A 5,605-nucleotide genomic window follows, 5' to 3' on the forward strand; every position below is an offset into this window, starting at 1 on the left:
AGAAATGTACAGTTCTTAATGCCTTACAGCAGGGGTCTTCAAACTTGGCCCTTTTATGACTTGGGGACTTCAACTCCCAGAATCCTTCAGCCAGCGTCCCTAGCTGAGGGATTCTGGGAGTTGAAGTCCCCAAGTCATGAATCTGCCAATCTTGAAGACCCCTGTCTTAGAGCGATCTCTAATAGCCTCCATCCTGAGAGTTCAAATTGGTGGGGCCCCTGAGCATGGATGGGTTTTCTCACATTCTTTTTTTTTTTAATTTTTATTATTTAAACCAACAAAACAAAACATAACACACATATATACACAGTATATATTTTAACAGCAATTTCGTAACAGTAATCTTCTATTATTTACATTTCCCCCCTTATTCTTCTTTAGAGTATTTGTCCTTGTTGCCCCATTATTTCTTATTTGCATTTTTCTTCCTTCATACATTATTATACACACATTTTCCACTTTNATTCTCTCTTATTTCTACTCTCCAGCCAGTCATACCACTTGTTCCATATTAAATAGTATTCTGTGTCTTCCTTTTCTTTTATCTCTTTTGTTAATTTGTCCATCTCAGCACAGTCCAGGATTTTCTTTATCACTTCTTCCTCTGATGGTATATTCTCATTTTTCCAGAACTGTGCGTATGCTATTCTTGCTGCCGTTGTATGTAGAATTAGGTACCGTATTTCTTTACTATATTTTCTGTTTAAAATACCCAGCAAAAAGATCTCTGGTTTCCAGTCTACAGGTTGGTCTATTATTTCTTCGATCCATCTTCTTATTTTAGTCCAGTATTTTTTTGCAACTGGGCATGTCCACCATATATGATAATATGTTCTGTATACTTTTTTACATTTCCAGCATGTCGGCGAATTATTCTGGAACATCTTCTCACATTCTTCTTATTGGTCACCTGCCAATCCCCAGAGCCCACCGGGCAGGAAAGAAGAGAGTTTGGGGGAGCAGCCCAGATCTCGCGCTTGTTCCCATAGAGGCAATACAAATGCAACAGGGAAGCAAGCCTGTTAAGCCACTGCAAAATGGAAATCATTTCATTTTTTTATTTGTATTTATATCCACCTTTATTGTTTTTACAAATAATGCAAAGCAGTGTTGGAAACGTGATTAAAATACCAACAAAATTGGATTGGTAAGAAAAAAAAGAGTTTATTCTGCAGAAAATAGAAAAGCGGTTTGCAAAGCGCGGTGGATCCTGGTGAGAGACTTCAACAGGAAGTTCTAAACCCAGAGACCACACTACAATATTCAAACTCACAACATTATATACACTCCTATCGCGACACCTTCCAGGGGCACAATCTGTCCGATCCGCCTAGCCAGAATACATCATCCCTCCCCCTCAGTTACATTGTTCAGAACTTCTCTCTGCCATCCTTTTGTCTTGTTAAGTGTTTCTTCTAGCCAAGCCTCCTGGAATCTAGTGCCTACGTGCAGGGCTTGGCTAATCCTTCTATTGTTAATCAATTGTGACCGTTTTATTTTTAAACTTCTTCCTTTCTCACAGCAGGGAACGTATCCCACATGTCTTCCTCCTCCTATTTTCCTCACAACAACCCTGTGAGGTGGGTTAGGCTGAGAGAGTGACCCGCCCAAGGTGGGACTGGAACTCACAGTCTCCTGCTTTCTAACCAACTAGGCCTTGCTGCATCTCCTAGGAAGGTGTTGAATGCCGTTTCCGCCTAACTGGATAATAAAATATTTAACTTCACTCCCAGGAGCTTTTAATTCAGATGCCTTCTTAACGACTTACAAGTCTTCCAACTTGACCATTTTATGACTCGGGGACTTCAACTCCCAGAATTCCTGAGGGAGCCATGCTGAGGGGAAAGGGAGAGGTTTCCAAGCTGAGCCATGCTGGCTCAGGAATTCTGGGAGTTGAAGTCCACAAGTCATAAAAGAGCCAAGGTTACCTACCCCTGGCCTAGTGGGCTCTGGGGATTGGGAGATGGGCCACAAGGAGAATGTGAGAAAACCCATCCATGCTCAGGGGCCCCACCCAATTTAAACTCTCAGGATGGAGGGTCAGGGAATCTCTGCACTACAGGCTATTAGAGATCCCTGTAAGACAGGGGTCTTCAAGATTGGCCAATTCATGACTTGGGGACTTCCACTCCCAGAATCCCTCAGCCAGGGACGCTGGCTGAAGAATTCTGGGAGTTGAAGTCCCCAAGTCAAAAAAGGGCCAAGTTGGAAGACCCCTGCTGTAAGGCGTTAAGAAGGCATCTGAATTAAAAGCTCCTGGGAGTGAAAGTAAATATTTACTATCCAGTTAGGGGGAAACGGCAATCAAATCTTTCAGCAGGTATAAAAAAGGTGTAGGGCCTCATACAAACACACAGACACACTGGAGCAGAAGGGGCAGCCCCTCTTTCAGCTTGCACAGAGGACACTCTGCCCATGGGCAGAGGAACCCGCGACACGGACGCCCATCGGAGGATCAGAGGAGGTTTCGGAGCACGTGGTCGAGGCTGGGAAGGCAGATTAAAGGGGAGGGGAGGTCGGGAGGGTGGAAAGGGGAGGGGAGGCTGCCAAGGGGCGGGGCTGCAAGGCGGGGGCGGAGCCCGAGAAGAGCGCAGAAGCTCCGCCCCCTCCCCTCCCACTCGTTGGATTTCCGCTTCCCTCCTCGTGTCCCTCTTTGCCCTGGGAGGATCGGCGCTGGATCTCCTTGGGATGTTCCCCGGGCTGGATCGGCGCTGGATTCCCCCGCCCAAGGCTCCCGATGGTTCCGGGAAGGACCTTTGTTTCTCCAGAGGTTCTCATTGTGGTCCGTCAGAGTACAAGGTCTCTGAGCATGCAGATCCCGCACGTGCAGGGGCAAAAATGGAGTAAACGGAGCTTTAAAATGTTTACTGAGATTTGTAACGTGGTATTAACACAGAGGGACCTGATTGCAACGGGGAGGGTTTGGCGGAAAGAAAAGGTCTAAAAATCAACTGAATTGAGCTCATGTCCTCTTCATCCCCAACAGATGCTATTTCTTTGTTCTCTGTGTAAAAGGGAAACAAAATGAATCTCTTGTCTTGATGCTAATGTTTATTTTGCTTCTGCTTTAAAAAAATGAGTCGAATTTGTAAATTTTATATTTTTCTTGTTTTGCCCAAAAAACGCTGTGATGTGGCAGCCCCTTCTTGGTGGATGTTTTAGAAAGCATAAAGAAAGTTTGGGGGCTGTTCTTGTGAGTAAATAATAAAATAAGCTGATGGCTAAAAGGCTGCCTTTCACAATTGTAAATGTTTTTCAAAGCGCCTTTCTGGAATGTTTATGGCCTTCAAGCCTCCCAAAAGAGCAGGGAAAATGCTGTGCCCCATCTGATCTCTCTCTCTCATCTTCCTTTGAGTTTTCCTACTCACAACTCTGCATCCGTCCCTGTTGGACTTCATCTTGCTGGTTTCTTCTATTTTGGCCCATCAAGATCTTGAATCAGGATTCAATCCCCATCATTTTTCATTTTGTATCAGTAACAAATAATCCTATTTTCTCTTCCCAACTCCAGGTCATTTATAGATTATGTTCAGCATTACTGTCGGGATCTGAGCCTTTCTCGTTTCTCTTTGCAGGAGACCAGTGAGGATGTGGCCGTGAGTTCCGCAGAGGAGAAGGAGCGTTCTTGGATCGAGACCCACAAATCTTTGGCCGGGACTCCATTCTAGAGAATTTGGAAATCGTGGCCCAGTTGGAGAAGCAGCTTCCTGCACAAAGGGCCAATCGATTAAGGAGAAATCAAACTGATCAGCAGTGAAGTCATCCCTGGCCTTGGCTCAGAGGGGGTAACAGGTGACCTAGAGACCTGTTAACTGCAACTATAACTGTGAGTAAACAAATGTTGGTTAAGTCTTGGTTTGGAGAGTAATCATATATTTTTAAATGTTTATTTGAGAAAACAGCAATGTAGAAAAATTGAGGACTACCTCTAGCTTCAGAGATTCTGTTTCATTTTGTCGTAGGACAAGAACCAAGGAGGAGGGAAGGGTAGAGACAATGAACAGCAGAAGAGGTTGCATCTGAGAAATGTGGGGGGACAAAATCAGTGGAGATTTTCTCTGGAGTGTACTGCAGAGGGTCAGACTGGAAGACCTTCATGGTCCCTTTCACGATGAGTAGCCTCTGCTTCTCTACCTTTCTCAAAAGGAAATATTATTCTTCATTTCTATTTTTTTCTAACAGAAATAAAATATTGTTTCCAAAGATTTATCTGCAAGCTAACAATCCACAGAAAAACAGGATGGAGACTGGGAAACTCTCGGATCCCCCGTCAGACACAAGCAGCACTCCGAAAAACCACAAAAGAACCCATGAATGCTCAGAGTGTGGGAAGTCCTTTGCTCGCAGGTCCCTCCTTTTGACCCACAGGAAGGTCCATGTGGGAAGCGGATCCAGTCAGGATTTGGAGGGTGAGAAATCCTTTTCTGGAAAAGACGCCAAAGATCCCAAAAGCCCCTCTATACTAAAACCCTATAAATGTGACTTATGCCACTTATGCTTTGGTCGAAAGTCAGACCTTCTGACACATCAGAAAATCCACACTGGAGAGAAACCTTATCGGTGTCTGGAATGTGGGAAATCTTTCAGTAAAAAAGCCTATCTCAGAAAGCACGAGAGGATTCACACAGGGGAGAAACCTTACAAGTGTTGGCAATGTGGGAAGAGCTTTCGTCGGAAGTCAGATCTTTGGATCCATGAGAAGTTTTATGCAGGAATAAAACCTTACAAATGCTTTGAGTGTGGAAAAGGTTTCACCCAGAGTTCAGGCCTTCGGATTCATGAGAAAATACACAGAGGGGAGAAAAACGAAAAGTGCCTCGAATGCGGAAAATGTTTTTCCACGAAATCAAACCTGGTGCAACACCAGAGAATTCACACCGGAGAGAGACCCTATGAATGCCCAGAATGTGAGAGACGGTTTATGTATTCTTCTCTGCTTCAGAGGCACCAGAAGGAGCACAAAGGGGAGAAACCCTATAATTGTGGGGAATGTGGGAAAGATTTTCTTACACAAAGAGAGCTTCAGATTCATGAAAGAATACACACAGGGGAGAAGCCATACAGATGTGTGGAGTGCGGTAGATGCTTTTCCCAAAATGGACACCTTTTAAGGCATCAGAGGGTCCACACAGGAGAGAAGCCATACAGATGCATAGAATGTGGGAAATATTTTAGATTCAAGGGGAACCTTTGGAGACATCATAAAACCCACACAGGGGAGAAGCCATATCAATGCAACGAATGTGGAAGATTTTATAGCACCGCATCAGCCCTTAGAAGTCATGCGAAAATTCACACAGGGGAAAAAGACTACAAATGTTTCGACTGTGGGAAAGCATTTGCTGAGTCATCTTACCTTAGAAGTCACAGCCGAATCCACACTGGAGAGAAACCTCACAAATGCTCAGAGTGTGACCGATGTTTTTCACAGAAAAGTCATCTTGTGATACATCAGAGAATCCACACTGGAGAGAAACCTCACAAATGCTCAGAGTGTGATAAATGTTTTTCACAGAAAAGTCATCTCGTGATACATCAGAGAATCCACACTGGAGAGAAACCACATAAATGTCTGGAGTGTGGGAAATGTTTTGCCCAATCTTCA

The 5,605-nt window shown here is 44.3% G+C and overlaps 1 pseudogene; it reads left to right on the forward strand.

Annotated features, from left to right (window-relative positions):
* The first annotated feature begins 4,240 nt into the window (after positions 1 to 4,240).
* Positions 4,241 to 5,605, forward strand: part of LOC107289453 — a 1,945-nt pseudogene continuing 580 nt past the window's right edge.

Source organism: Protobothrops mucrosquamatus, unplaced genomic scaffold (assembly GCF_001527695.2).
Source record: "Protobothrops mucrosquamatus isolate PMUCROS unplaced genomic scaffold, P.Mucros_1.0 scaffold703, whole genome shotgun sequence".
NCBI classification, from domain to species: Eukaryota; Metazoa; Chordata; class Lepidosauria; order Squamata; family Viperidae; genus Protobothrops; species Protobothrops mucrosquamatus.